The sequence below is a fragment of the Paramisgurnus dabryanus genome, chromosome 1 (genome assembly GCF_030506205.2).
Source record: "Paramisgurnus dabryanus chromosome 1, PD_genome_1.1, whole genome shotgun sequence".
NCBI lineage: Eukaryota > Metazoa > Chordata > Actinopteri > Cypriniformes > Cobitidae > Paramisgurnus > Paramisgurnus dabryanus.
Window position 1 is genome coordinate 6,557,238 of NC_133337.1, and position 16,602 is coordinate 6,573,839.

Consider the following 16,602-nt stretch of genomic DNA (forward strand, 5'->3'; position numbering starts at 1 on the left):
AGTCAATTTCTTAATGTTTATATCTGAGGTCAAATATGATGCAAAAATGCGTTCCTATAATCATTTTATAAATCAGGTTGTATTTGGTACTAATTAGTAAATGCATTAGCTAAAATGAACTAACAGTGAACAATGCTTCTCTGGCATTCATTAATATTAGTTCATGTTAATTTCGGCATTTACTAATAGGCCTACATTTATAAAATCAAGCCTTTTACGTAACTGTTAGCATCAATTAATGCACCATGAACTAACATGTATAACTGTATTAATATTAATATAATTGACAAGAATTAATACTTGTTGAAAAAACTATATTGATCACTGTTTGTTCATGTTAGTTAATGCAGCTACCAATGTTTATTAATACAACATTATTGTAAAGTTTTACCAATCTGTTTATAGGCTAGTTTTATAACAATGATGTGCTTTTAATTCAATTAAATAAAAATCAAGCAAAAATGTTGATTACAGCATTACATTTAGATATGCTTACGTTACATTGCATTAAAGGTTTTTATATGAACAGTTTTTGCATTGTTGATCATTACAGCCAATAACAGATGTGACTGTTGAGCGCAGGAGTTTTTCATTAATCATTCATAAACGCTTCTCTTTTTGTCTTTGTAGTCTATAAGAATATGATGTTAAAAAGATTTTGATGTTTAATTGTTATAAATTATGATTACAGTTTAAAGGTTGGGTGTGCACCCTGTGCCCCTCTTTTTAATAAAACAGACGACCCTGACGCCATTTGACACCTGTGCTATAAATAGACAAATTGGGTTGTTACACATGAGTGGTGTACAGTTCCGCTATGGGTGATCTCCCCTTCTACAAAGTATAGTTTCAAGTCTAATAAAACACACCTTAGAGTCCTATAGAGTTCACCTGAACATTACAGGCAGAAGCTTAGAATGTGGGTAGTTTTGAAATTGGGGGGTCCTGAAATGGTTTGATTTGTTGTCTGTATGGTTCCGTTAAGATCCTGTATGCACAAAAGGTATTTTTGTATTAGAAAAAAAAGAACTCTAAAAAGTTAGGAAAGAATTGGTTCATTTAAGTATCTCTGACTAAGAGCTTCTTTGAGAAACCAAAAATATTTCTTAAATAGCATCACTGCAAAGAACCCTTTTAGAACCGTTTGTTTTAAAGAAATACTCCAAATCGTAATTTGCTCACCCCCATGCCATCCAAGATGTTTATGTCTTTCTTTCTTTCTTTAGTCGAAAATACATTTCTTTTCAAGTTTTTTGAGGAAAACATTCCAGGATTTATATATATAGTGGCCTTTAGTGGACCTCAACAGTTTCAATTCAGTTCAAAATTGCCGTTTCAATGCAGCTTCAAAGGGCTCTAAACAATCTCAACCGAGGCATAAGGGTCTTATCCAGTAAAACAACTGTAATTTTTGGCAAAAAAATTAAAAATAGGTAATTTTTAACCACAACTTCTCGTCTTGCACTAGCCTTGTGATGCACCAGCATGACCTCACGTATTAAATAATCACATCGAAAGGTTGCATGTTTCATATGTGAAATGCACATTTATGGGCCATTTTAAACAATAAACTGATACAAAGACATTAATTAATATCATTCCACTAACAACGTCTAAACGTCCCTCTTTCTCCACACTTGTAAACACTGGAGAGGTAGTTTCAAATACGTCACGCGTGACCTTTCGACGTGATTGCATAATACGTAAGGTCACACTGGCGGATCACAAGGCTGGTGCAAGATGAAAAGTGGTTAAAAATTACTTGAAAATGACCGATCGTTTCCCTAGATAAGAACCTTATGCCTCGTTTAGGATCGTTTAGAGCCCTTTGAAGCTGTGTTGAACCTGTAAACTATTGAGGTCCACTTAAGTCCACTATATGAAGAAAAATCCTGGAATGTTTTCCTTAAAAAACTTAATTTCTTCTCGACTGAACAAAGATAGACATAAACATCTTAGATGAATGGGGGTGAGAAGCTTTGAGAATATTTCTTTAAGAGTGTGGAACCAAGGAAGATGGATATTCAGTTCTCAGCATGTCATCCTCTCTGTGTAAAAGTTTCATGAGGTTCCACACAGTAAATCAGCTGGATAACAAGATCTGAATTACCAATGGTTGCAAGGTCAATAGTGTTAAAACTTCTGATGCTAAATGGTCCACAACATGAGAGTGAAAGAGTTGTAAAGTTTGATACATTTTAAGACGTTCCTCACTTTGCAATCACTATAAATGTGTATACACTACATATAAAGCAGTACTCTGTATCCCCTCTTTACACTGAGCTTGGATTATAGTTACGTTGTGCAGTTGAGTTATTTTTAAAGAGAAGAGAGAAACTTTGTAAACAGCACTGTGGCTGTGAGACTGAAACGACACTGTGGTTGAAGTGTTGTTGTGTCATTTGTCTTCTGAGCATCTGGCTGATGGCTGTTTGCTTCTTTATATCTAACCGTACATCAGACCGACACAGAGTCCTTGTGATAATAAAGCCTCTGCTGCTGTGATGTTGTCCTCTCATCCAAGTGAGCTTTACATTTGGCCTCTGTAGGTCTGAATTTCAATAGTTTGCTTCATCTGTTGTGTTCTCTCTTTCTCTTCTCTCTTTTTTTCGCCTGTCCCCCCTTTAAAGGGTGTGGCATACAGAATTAGAGGTTTGTGGTTGAAGCGTGTTTAAGAGAGGAGAAACTCTGACCTTGTATAGATATAAATAGAGATTGGAAAGAGCAAAGGGACAATTACAGTAAATTCTATATGTAGCTATAAATCTTCCTGCCTTAATGTACACATTTCATCTTTTCAGGCCATAAATATCACACTGTCATTAAAACGAATTGCTAACAATGATTAGTTTTGTGAAACTCAGATGAAAAAGAATAAAGGATTTTGGAAATAGTTACTAGTAACTTAAAATACCACAGCAGCAGTATATATACACACGTCTCTAACATGCATGCAGGAAGTTGTAGAGAATGTTTCAAGTGTTTGTGGTGAGAGCGCACTTAAAGGGACAGTTCATACATCCGGTCCTAATTGACATATCGTCCTAAACTTTTTAATTATAAAAAAGTCAAGTAAAACTTTTATGGTTGAAACATGATAGTACCACATTTGGAAGTTTGAAAAATCTCCAGGATATTGTATGCAAAATGTCTACATGAGCAAGGTCGAAGTGCATTTACCCCATTTCCCCATATTTTACTTAACCCCATGCCGTTCTAGGTGTATGACTTTCTAATTTCAGACAAACGCAGTCAGAGTTTTGTTAAACAATATGCTGGCTCTTTTCAGCTTTATAATTGCTTGGGGATTGCCTTTTAAAGCTAAACTTTTAAAGCTCCAAAAAGTGAATCCATCCATATTAAAGGGGACATTTCACAAGACTTATTGGGGCGGTTTCCCGGACAGGGATTAGACTAGTCCTAGACTTAAACACTTTTAAGAGCTCTCCAAACTGAAAACCACTTGCACTGACATATCTTAAAATACATCAGTGCCCTTTGTTTTACCTCAAAATGAACACAGGTAATGTTTTTAGAAAGGCATGTTTGTTAAAACTAGTTATATTTCCTAATTAAACCAAGACCTAGTCCCGGATTAAGCTAATCTTGGTCCGGGAAACCGCCCCATTAAGATGTAAAATTAATCTTTGGTGTCCCCAGAGTACATATGTCAGGTTCTAGCTCAAAATCTCATATAAATAATTTATTATAGCATGCTAAAATTGCCACTTTGTAGGTGTGAGCAAAAATGTGCTGTTTGGGTCTGTCTTTTTAAATGCAAATGAGCTGATCTCTGCACTAAATGGCAGTGCCATGGTTGGATAGTGCAGTAAGGGGCCAAATTTCAATGAGCTATTTTTTCACATTGCAGAGAATGGTTTAGCAAAACTATGTTACTGTTGATCTTTTCACATTTTCTAGGTTGATAGAGGCACTGGTGAATATACTCTTGAATATAATTTTTGAATTGAAATATAATCAATGAGACGTATGGATCGCTATTATGTTTTTTTATTTTGGGAAATTCTGGAACAGTCTCTTCTGTACTTCCAAAATGCCATTTATAACACTATACAACTCAAATGATTTAACTTTGATTAAAACATTTTAATTTAGAGAAATTGATTTACATGTGCAGAGCTGTTTTTGTAAAATCACTTTAAAGTTATTTACTGCATTTCTAGCATATGTGATGGTGAAAAAAAAGCCACCGTGATGGTGGAGACTTTACATCAGTAAGAGAGATGTTTAGAGATGGGCTCTCTAAAACATATGGCGTGTAAACACTTTAGAGAGTTCCTAATTTTGTCCCTAAAAGTGGCTATATATCCATCATTTTATTACCCATCATTTTACCCACCGGCATGAACAAACAGATGCCATCTGCCGGGCCTTCAGCGTGATGTCACCCATCAGTGTTGTCAGATGTGGTTAGTTGCTGTGTTTCCTAACTAAACAGTCCGCAATGACCTGAAATCAGAAGCAGTTTCAGAAAATAAACGCCATTAAGTCGATGATATTGGATAGCAAGGTTAAATGTTAAAATGTTAAATGTTTTTCTAGCTAGCTCAGTTTGCAGTGCATTGTGTTACCACTGCAGTGGTCATGGGATGGACATACATAAAAGTAAAAAAATACAAGTGCACTTTAGATAAAAGCGTCTGCCAAATTTATTACAGGAATAATATATATAAGAAAAACTGTCAACATTTACTAACCCTCATTTTGTTTCAAACCTGTATGATGTTCCTGTTGCTTGCTTGGAAGCGCATTGCGTTTGCATCGCAAAGGTCATGGTTCAATCCAAAGCTACATAAATACTGATAAAATGTATAGCTAGAAAGCAAAGGACTGTAAGTTGCTTTGGATAAAAGCGTCTGCTAAATGGATAAATGGAATTGGAATGGAAATGGTGCACTGTCCAAAAAAATTGGTCCCTGGCTGTCACTGGGGCGGATCCTTCTAAAAACATACATCATCAAGGTTCTCACATTTCAGTTAAAAACATATACAACCATTGTAGTTTTATTCTTACCTTAAAAATGTAACGATTGAATTTCTAAAACAGAACCTGAAATAATAAACCTCGATGACGTATGCGGTCGACAAATATGACGTCCGGTAGATGCACCCGAAATATAGCACGAATGGTCACCCTGGTTTACTGCCTCCATTTGGATTTGGATTTTTAGATTGTCATTAACATGCTGCTAAGCTGATGGCACAATAGTCTACTGTAAATAGTAGACAAGAATACTTGTTAAAACAATTTCAATTTCACAGAAGAATTTGTAATTGATACCTTAAGTATTGAATTAAGGACATAAAATTTTCTCTCGTCTCATCCAATTTCTTTCACTGAGGTTGTCGCAATGCATTCTGGGATTGCCTTCTTTATAAAGATGCACATAAGATATGTTCGAGTTCATACAGCGCTGCGCAGACCGATCAGCGAGGTTTGCCGCTTGCATTCAAGGGAGGAGCTGAAGTCGGACACCTGTTGTGTGCCGTGTTTTCTTTTTTTATTGCGATAAAGTAAATTCGATTGTGAATTTGTTAAAAACAAACCTTTTAATAAAAAGATGCAACCAGAAACATTTTATATTGAATATTTTAGTTGCCGTTTATACTGTACTCCCGAAAATAATGGGAAACATAAATCTACATTATTAAAATACGAAGAGTTTGGTTTTTCGCTTCTTTTAATTTTTATTTTATTACATGAACCTATAAAACATATTTAGGGATATTAACGAGTTTTGCCTGTTATAAAATCATGAATTTTTAATGTTGATTAGTTTATAAGGAACTAAAGGTTAAAATTAAGAATGAAACGCACGTGGTCGTTGTCATCAGTGAGGCAACCAATTACGAAGAGCTGTGTCGTCATCAGAACTCTGTGCAGAACTCGCTCTGAAGAGGCTGCGCCGGCTGAACCAGCCATAGACATTATATACGTAGACGCCTCATAGACTGACGCTGCCTAAGCTGACGTATCAGCGCGACCGCCATCTTGGAAGGGTCCCCAATGTGCCCCCCTGCATTTACAACCTTAAGCTGCAAAAAATTTGACTCTCCATTGACTCCGATTGACTCTGGTATGCCGGCATGCACCGCTTCAAGTCAGCCACTGATCAGTCTGTGCAGTGCTGCATGAAGTCGAACACACCAATACACACTTATCCTGCATTCGAAAGCTTAGGCACTGCCATTAGAGGCAATGACATTGCAGCGCACAATGGCACCGAAGAAACAATTTCTTTTTCAGGCTTTATTGGCAGCATAACGAAAAATTATATTTGAAATATGAAAGAGATTGGGTGATAACCAATTGAATATTAAAAAGCTACAATATAAATTTCTCGATAGAAATGCTAAGTTGTTAAATAAAAAAAATTAACATACATTAACTCTTTCCCCGCCATTGACGAGATATCTCGTCAATTAAGAGAAAACGCTTCCCCGCCAATGACGAGTTTTTCCGTCTTTCCGCAATACCGCTATTATCCACTAGGTGGCAACTTTTTAAAACCGGAAGTATTGCCCTATGGCAAGCGGCTGCATGTCTGTGTCTGTTTTAAAGATCGCTCTGAATGGGATCTCTATGAAAAGTCCGTCACAAAAATGGAATTATCTCTGCTTTTTGCTCAAAATGTGGTGTTTTTGCAGAAACCTACCCATATTCAAAAGCTGATTACAAAAGAACCACTAAAGGTAGGATGAAACGTTTTTTTTTTTTGTTTGAAAGCAGAGGGTCTGTTCTTTCATTTGGTATATTTTGTATGTTTATATATTTAAAGAAGAACATTTTCTGGAAGGCATTAAACTTTGGTGAAAATCATGAAAAACGCTGGCGCTGGCTGGCAACTTTTAAAAAAAAAGCTGGCAGTGAAAGAGTTAATACAGAAATCATGCTGTTGTTTAATTTTTCAATTTCAGCCTCACTGAACCAATTACCTTCACTGCGGACACACAAGAACATGATTGTGAAATATCAAAGGCAGTGAAGGTATATGCTGCCCTCAAAAATCGATATCTTCCTAATTTTTAATGCGTCTTCCGATGGAAGCATTTTTCATCTTTTGGTCAAGACAAGGCATTTTAAAAGGCAGCATAGATAAGATGTTAAACTTATAGAACAGGCACATATTATGACTTAGGAAACTAGGGACTGAAACAGAGCATATATTTGAAGGAAAACAGTGCTTTAACAGCACTTCAATGATGATCCTATCCTCTTTTTGTGCGCTTGAGGGATGTGAGGCATTTTTCTCTGTCTCTCTTGAAGGTGACGCATTTGTCAGGTAGTTTCAGACGTAATGCGATCTGAGAGACAATACGGATGGATGAAGACGCTAGGGGAAGGACAAGATGAATGAATAATGACACCCCGGATCCCCAAAGAGAGAGAGGGTGTGTGAAAGAGAGCGTGTTTGAGTGTACACTCGCTCTGTGCAAAGATACAAAGATCAAGAAAACACCAGATAATAGTCTTAAAGGATGAGTTTGGATAATGAATACATTTCTGAGTGTGTGTGTGGTCATATTCGGTATGCAATTAGAGTGGTGTTTCTGCATTACGCCATCAGATGCTGACACACTCATAAAAAACCAACAAACACAGCAGAGGTCAAGTGAAGTATACTGCAGTTGGTAGTCATATTCCCCATTGTATGTGTTTGTGTGCATGTATAGATGATTAAGCAGCAACAACATAAGCAAACGGCCTAAACTTAACTTCCGGTAGACTTCCACAAAGAATGATAACAACAGAGTCCTTCTACAGTACATTATTTCTTATATATGTAGGAAAATAAATACTAAGTAAATTAAAAAGCACCTATTACGTTACTAAAAACTGTAGGGGTCAATAAACACAATATTTTTTGCAATACTGTTAATATCGTCTTTACTACCTTATCAATACGAGTCAAATCTGATCCAGAAAATGCAGATGACCAAGCTGATAGATCAACTTTGCCAGTGCGACTTGAGCAGAATATAACAGATTGGTAAGGTAAGGATACTAAAACATAAAACTATGGCTGGATTTGTGGTTGTAGAAACGACAAACAACAAGCGCTACCTGCACTGCTCAATACTTGTGTTTGAATCATGGTTTAGTCAGTAGTAAATTCATTAAATATGAAAACATAGACAGGCTGTGTGTCAGAAGCGGGCAAGATAATGATAATAACTGTCGTGTCCACGTCAATTGGCCCGGGAAGTAAATTGTTGCCGACAATCCGTGTGTTTGTTGTAGTCCAAGAAAAGAGATTTACGTTGGAAACGATAAATCATGTCATCATTTACTTTGGGGTTTGCACCTTTTTCTATCGTTAACATGTACCATGTACTAATACACACTTACACACCTAAGGAAATGTAAAACCGTGAATCAGATAATAGGTGCTTTTTAACTTAATAAATAGCGAAAGCATATTAACTACTACACTGAGCTAAAAGTACAGTGTAAAATTATTGTATATGATGTTAGCTACCCCATACAGCATAAATACATATTTTTAAATATAAATTTAAATATATTTTCAAATATTTGCCATTTTTGTATAATTAAAAAATGTATATATTTTAAAACATTTATATATAGGTTGTATTGGACAAAAAACTTGTATGTTACAATTTACAAACATGTAAACATAACAGAATGAAAATTACATATATTTTCAACTGCAAAAATATACTTATAATTTTATATTTTATGCATCCTTATACATGTTATACTTATACTCTATATTTTATACAAACTTTTATATTTTGGCCAGGAAAAATATTTTTTTTTGGCCATATGGGTTGTAAAATTTGTATTTGTTTGCCCCTGAAATACATTTTGAAATATATGTTATTATATAAAGGTTAAACTAAATATATTTTCTAATTCAGTGGTTCTTAACGTTATTCCTGGAGGCCCACTGCTCTGCAGATTTTGTATGTCTCTTTTATCTGACAGACTCAGTTCAGTTCATGGAGATCTCTTCTAATAAGCTGATGATTTGAATCAGGTGTGTTAAATAAGGGCGACATATAAAATGTGCAGAGCAGTGGGCCTCCAGGAATAATGTTAAGAACCACTGTTCTGATTCAAAAATATATTTATTTAGCTTTACTTTCTACAAAAATGAATTTAGCATATATTTTAAACATATTTTTGGCCAAATTTTTTTTTTAAGTGGCTACCAAACCTCTACGCACAGCAGTGAATCAAGATTGCCGTGACCGTCTATACCCTCGTCTTTAGGAAACAAAAAGACAGGGGCGCCGCTAGCAATTTTGGGCCCTATGAAAAAATAGGGGGTCAGGCCACCCATACCCATTTCGTACCAAACATACAATCCAACTAGGGCTGGGCAAAAAAAATCTATTTTTCGATTAATCGTTTTTTGAAATGAATTGAATTCTCAAAGAGCAGAATCGATTTTTTCCTTTATATTTATTTCTGCAAACATTGAACGAAAGATTAACGTTAATCGAATTACTAGTCTTCTTCACTAGATGTCACCCTATTTTTTGCTTTGCGCAAGGTTACCAAGGAGCGAGAGGCAAGCCTGTCATTCATTAATTCAGTGCTTAAAATGCCGGTTTCAGGTGCTTCATCGATTTTAACAATTAATTACCCACTTGAAACCTGCTGTTCACTGTTCTTTTTATTAGTATAGTATTTGTATTTAATCTATATTTATTGAGTTGAATCGAGAATCGAGTATAAAAACTGCCCCGAGAACCGGAATCGAAAATTGAATCGAGAATCGAAATCGAATCGATTTGACAGCTTGTGAATCGAAATTGAATCGATCTGGAAAATCTGAATCGATACCCAGCCCTAAATCCAACCTACTGTAGCTATTCAAAATCTTTGTCTGTAATTTAATAATACAGAACTATTTATTTTGCTATTGTTTTGACCACAGTTATCAGTATTTATAGATACCTAAAATGTTTGCAGCTAAGATAATTTATTGTGCAATGCAAATTTAATTGAAAAATACAGTACATTAAATCAAATATTCAGAGAAAATGCAACATTCTTAAAGATTAACGATAAATGTGACCATGCCTGTGAAAACCCAGCTGAAGTATTTCTTTGTGATTTACTGTTTTCCACATAAAATCATCCTATATAATGTAAAGTGTCAGGATTTTGGCAGGAGGATGAACCCAAACGCAGACACGGATACAAAACAATAATAATAATTTATTAAATACAAAAACAGAAAACAAAAACCCTCGATGGGGCAAACAAACAGATCAAAACACTAAAACACAGAACTACACTAAACTAGACATATAACCAAACACTAAACTTTAACTCTTTCCCCGCCATTGACGAGATATCTCGTCAATTAAGAGAAAACGCTTCCCCGCCAATGACGAGATTTTCCGTCTTTCCGCAATACCGCTATTATCCACCAGGTGGCGCCCTTCCGCAACTTTTTAAAACCGGAAGTATTGCCCTATGTCAAGCTGCTGCATGTCCGTGTCTGTTTTAAAGATCGCTCTGAATGGGATCTCTATGAAAAGTCCGTCACAAATATGGAATTATTTTTGCTTTTTGCTCAAAATATGGTGTTTTTGCAAAAACCTACCCATATTCAAAAGCTGATTGCAAAAGAACCACTAAAGGTAGGATGAAACGGTTTTTTTTGTTTGAAAGCAGAGGGTCTGTTCTTTCATTTGGTATATTGTATGTTTATTTATTTAAAGAAGAACATTTTCTGGAAGGCATTAAACTTTGGTGAAAATCATGAAAAACGCTGGCGCTGGCTGGCAACTTTTTTTAAAAACGCTGGCGGTGAAAGAGTTAACTAGAACAAACTATACTTAACTAGAAACTGGAACAAACCCGAAACAACAACTGGCATCAGACAACATAGTACAACAGACGAACCCGTACTGAACAACACACACAAGGACTCTTAAATAGGGAGAAAGCAAATGACATACACCTGGAAAATAATCACAAGTAAGGGATCGGGGAAAAAGTGACGAGACCCGGGAAATGCGTGGTCAGAATAAACCAATACTAAACCACGCATCTCCCACATAGAACATATGTACTGTCAGAACCCTGCCATGCTAAACTAGATCTAAATACAAACAAGGATCTGGCAGGATTCTGACAGTAAAGAACATTTGTGAAAATATAAACTTGATATCTTTAATGTTGACTGAGTAATGTCATGTCAGCGATTGAAATCATAGTGAAATTAATGCTTGAAATTAAACTGTAGGGGTGACCCCGAATAGTCGAAGATTCGATGCATCGATAGGAGAAGCCTGATTCGATTACCAATCTCATAGTCGAATCGTCGCAGATGTGTTATGAAATGAGGATCATTCAATTTTGGTCGTATATGGGTGCACACATTATCTGATTTCACATATAACAGCTTTCTCACAATATATTAATATACAGCATATTATTATAATGCTGCAAATAATATGTGAAGTAGCAGCTTTCAATAAATATTTTTTAAATGCGTTAATAAATCCAACAACCCCTGTGACCGGGCTTCACATCCATAAGAGGTCTCTATGTTAATAAAGCCTTGCCTCTTTGTTTCGACATTTAAAAGACAAAGCTGGCAAATTAAACTATGACTTTCGTTCTTTTAATAATTTCTATATTTTATTTTATTTATAAATCACTTTGGGTTATCTGATTTAACTATTTGGCTTGTGTCTTGTTTCCGTGCACTTGAGGCATTTTGCATATTTGTTCTGCACTTTGTTACTTCTGACCTTATTTTATTAAAAAAATTGTATTTATTATAAATGTAAATTCCGATCTAATTTAAGTATGTACATTTTGGATAGCTTTTCGTTGTATCGATGTGGCGCTATTGCGTGCTGGCCATGCTTGCGCATGTAATTTAGCCGAACGGGTTAGGTGCTCTGCGTCTCATATTTAGGAGTTCATCAAACTAAACATTAAAAAACGGATGTTTTTCGACAAGTATAAGTTTTTAAAATGTATTTAAAACAGAGTGGTTATATTGTCTATCTTAAAGTTAAACTACAAAACAGGTAAGCCGTTTTTTTTATTTCGGTGATGAAACGGAAACTATCTGCACCGAACCTATTTCTGCCTGACAGTTTCTTTCTTGTGATTTAATATTATGGTCAGTTGGTGTTCACTTTCAAATGATAGCAAAGAGATTCCTGAAATAAATAATATCATCCGGTCTTTCTATATCTAAAGTTAATACAGAGATGATCAAAGTCAAAGCAAGCAAGCAGGTATTTCTGTGCTAAATAATAACGCGTAGTGTCTATAAAATCATTAATTTCAGTGTTTTTCTTGTTATAAATTAAAGTTTAATGAATTGTATATAAAGATTAGTTTTTATCATTTACAGTCACAATCACAAATTATTTGTCATTTCTCATTTGTCGGGTTTTTTGGTCATGACTGCTTTGACGCGCTATCTCCAAAGTTGCCTTACATTTTACCTTAAAAAAAATATATAAATGCATCGTCAGTTTTGTCTTCGTTTATTACTTGAAAGACAGTTTTGGTCACTTTATCAGAAAGTTGTTTATGTGTGCTGGTTGTGAAAGAAAATAAAAGTTACCAATTTGTACCTGGTCTGGCCCCCTCCCAACTAGGGATGCGCCGATACCACTTTTTTGGAATACGAGTACGAGTACGAGTACTTGCATTTCAGTACTTGCCGATACCGATACCGAGTACTTAATAAAAAATATGATTTAAATTTACAGGTAACAGCTTAAGGGCCAGATTTACTAAGCGCTTGCGCCAGCGTAAACCATCATTTTGGCGGTAAATAGCGATGTCGGAATTTACTAAAGACGCGCAGTGGATCATTAGCGCTGAAAAGGTGTGGTCTAGTTCTTTTTGCGACTGACCTGATTGCATATGCATTTCTAGGAGTTTCCCTTTCAGACGCAAACATTTTGGGAGGAGACTATTTAAATGATTCACGCAACGCGATTTACTAATGTTTGCGCATGTGTTATGTATGGCATTTGCGCGACTATTTAACGCCAAAAAAAAGCATGTCTTAAATCATTTTGCGCTCGAAATGGCTGCAATTGTTGTTGCTAGGAGGAGACATCGCAGAAATCAGAGACTGCATGGTAGAAGGGAGAGGATTTCCAGGATCATTTTACCAGATAAGTTCACGCGTCTCTCTGCCTTTATTTATCGGCCTGTATATCACATGCACCTGCAGGAGCATCATCTCTGCTTATTTGCAACCATGCGCTAATTTGCGCTGCTCTTAGTAGATTGGTTGGTCATTATGGAAATCAGCTGTTGCGCCTGTGTTATTTAATTAGCGCTTTTTTAGTAAATAACCCGCAGATATCACCACTCCCATCAGCGCATTTTTGGAATTGCGCTCATGCGCTAATTTGCCCTGTTTAGTAAATCTGGCCCTTAGTCATATAATTTAACAAAAAAACAAGGGACTAGTTTTCCAGTTTGTTGTAAACTCTGCCTCTTTGGACAACACAAGAGGCATTAACCCCTTACACGCTGCTCAAACATAGACATTTCTCAGACCGTGGTATCGATCCCTGGTATCGGGGGACTTTTAACGAGTACGAGTACTTTAGAAAATGTGGTATCGAGGCCGATACCCGATACCAGTATCGGTATCGCTGCATCTCTACTCCCAACCCATGCACACAAATATAGATGATTCGACTATCGGTCGACTATGGAAAGATTCGAAAATTCTGATTCGAATATGTAAATCCTTAGTCGAGGACACCCCTATTAAACTGTGATGCTTTTTATCTCACAATAAGATTTTAAGCTTTAGTCTGATTTTCAGAGACAGTCTTAGTGACATACTGTATACTTGAGCTGTTACACACACGACATTGTAACATTTAAAAATGGCGAACAACAACAATGCATCTTTTCTATGTACATTCTGCCTGAAATAAGACTGGGTCAACAATGCTTGACCAAAGCGGCGTGGTGAGCTTGAACCTGCTTACATCACGAGGCATTTTTTGGACCCAACATTCAATAGGAAAATTCAACTGCAGTAGCCACCGTTTAACCTGAAGAGGGCAGCACTCAGACGTTTTTACACCAGTATTGAAACACTTTATATCCAAATGTCAAAAAAAATTACTAAAATCAATGAACAGCACTAATAAAACCCCCTTCTTACAGATCATTAACTAAAAAAAGTTGGTTTAGGGTTTAGTTACTCTTTAAGAAAACAGCTATACTGTTATTAAATGATTCTCCAGACTGTTTTTTAATCAACGGGGCTCTAAAATGAAATGAATGACAACTATAGCAGATTACAACATAGATTTCCATTGATTTCTTAAACCTGTTGCAAGTTGAGAAGCTTTATAACATAACTGGACTAGTTTAGCCTTAGTTGCATTTTAGTTTTATCACAACCAACTCGATTCACGACTGCATTTCTAGTTTATGTTACGGGCTACGTTAATTAAACAGCTTATAAGGGCTGACTTCGCGTTAGAATCATAACACAAAACAGGGAACGTAAATCACCTTGTGTTTTTTTAAACTGAGATGAACAGAGCGAAGACTTTACAGTGGAAAGAAAACTGCATTGTATTGCTCCAGCGTCACATTGTGTAAACTGAATTTATAGTAAGGAAGTGCACATATGCAGATATCATAGGAAATAGCAGTAAATACACACACCTTGTTCTCTTCTGAAGTTCACGCGCACTGTGAGACCGTCTTCTTCTTCTTTTCGTTTACTGGCTGCTCACTCCTTGGGAGTATTACCGCCACCTACTGTATACTTTGCGCATATGTGTAATGGATCTGATTTGTGAATAATAATAATAATAATAATAATAATAATAAAAAAAAATAATAATAAATAAACCCCTTTTAACACCCCAGAGGATCCGAGCCCAAGCTTCAGCTGACGCTGCGTGTTTCAGCTAGTCCAGCTTCCACATTGAGCTCCTCAACCTGCTGGATGTTCAGAGCAACTTGCTCCTCCTTCTAGATCCTGTGATCTATTCCTGTACGCTCTAAAAATATCATCACCTCCTTAAGCCTCTCTATATCCCTCAAACCCTCTCCCAATAAGTCCATGATACTCACTGGCCTATTCTTTATATTACTAAAGAGACCACTACGCTGTTCTTCATATTTACTACACTTAAAAAGCACATGTTCTACTGTTTCAACAACATCACAGTCATCACAGATACCATTCTCATGCTTCCCCATTAATGCCAGTGTTGAATTTAACCCTGCATGACCCATCCTTAATCTAGAAATCATTACTTCTTCCTTTCTATATCTTCCATAACACAATTCTTTATTCCTTACTGATTTTACAATATTATAATACCACCTACCTGTACTGCTACTTTCCCATCTTTGTTGCCATATTCTTATTACTTCTCTATTAATTATTGATCTAACTTCATTTCTTCCTAAAGGTATCTTAATATCTACCATATCTTTCCCTAATGCTTCTTTTGCCAATTTATCCGCTGTTTCATTTCCTACTATCCCAATATGTGCCGGTACCCAACAAAAATATACAATTATACCCTCTATATTAAGCCTATATAATAATGTATAAATTTCTACCAGCAGATCTTCTCTATCAGTTTTTGTTGACAATATACTTTTAAGTGCTGCTGCAGAATCTGAGCAGATTACAGTCGGCATCCTATTTGGCTTAATCTGCTCTAACCACTGCAATGCTACTATTATAGCAGTTAGTTCTGCTGAATATACAGACAATTTGTCACTCAGTCTTAAACTTACTTTTATCTCAAATTTTGGAATGTATACTCCTACTCCCACTTTCTCTTCCACTGGGTCTTTAGATCCATCTGTATATATCTGTATACAAGAATAAAAATTTTCTCTCATAAAACCATTAATAACATAACTATTAGTATATATTCCTTCTGCTTTTTCCCGATCCTCAAGCAGTCTCAATTCAACATTAGGTTCAGGAATATTCCATACTGATACCCCATTTAATGGCATATTGGGGCAGATAGCTACATTTTCCAGTCTACATTCTTTAACCCATTGTTTATACTTCCATCCAAAACTATTCCCATTATCCTTTTTATAATCCCAACAATCATTTAAAATTACTCGTGTGCGATGACTCTTATCACAACCCTGCAAATTAACCCAGTACATCATTGTAAGTTTTTCCCTTCTTAAGTCTAGTGGCATCTCCCCCATTTCAACCCTGATGGCATCTAGAGGGGTTGACCTTATTGCTCACTGTGAGACCGTGGATTGAAGACGGCACTAAAACGCAGAGTAAAGACGGGGCGGAGCTAAGAGGGCCCAGCTTAAGGGGGTTGCGTGTGCGGCACAGTCCTTGGCTACTAGCCAGGCCGATAAACAACACAGAACAGAAGTTAACTTCCAGGTGCATAACTGTGACATTGCACATGTGTCCAATAAATCCATCTATAACAACACCCCTTAGACAGCTTTCTTCTTTGATCAGATGCTTTTGTGTTATTCCCAGACGAACTGTTAAAAAAACGCAACATAGACCCTTTTACAGCCAACGTGATCAAATAGCCTGTGCGTGCATTTTGGCAACAGAAGTGGTGTTATTCCCCATT

At 36.2% G+C, this 16,602-nt stretch overlaps 1 protein-coding gene and 1 long non-coding RNA gene across 3 annotated transcripts in view; one reads left to right on the top strand and one right to left on the bottom strand.

Moving 5' to 3' along the window:
• The window catches only part of chst11 (carbohydrate (chondroitin 4) sulfotransferase 11), a 90,185-nt gene that overhangs the window by 19,537 nt on the left and 54,046 nt on the right, over positions 1–16,602 (top strand). The gene's annotated exons all lie outside the window — the stretch shown is intronic.
• Positions 1,895–14,922, bottom strand: LOC135737458 (uncharacterized). Its single transcript, XR_012337358.1, has 3 exons — positions 14,681–14,922; positions 4,361–4,470; positions 1,895–2,693 (listed from the first exon to the last, which is right to left on the bottom strand). It is a non-coding gene; the product is annotated as an uncharacterized lncRNA (long non-coding RNA).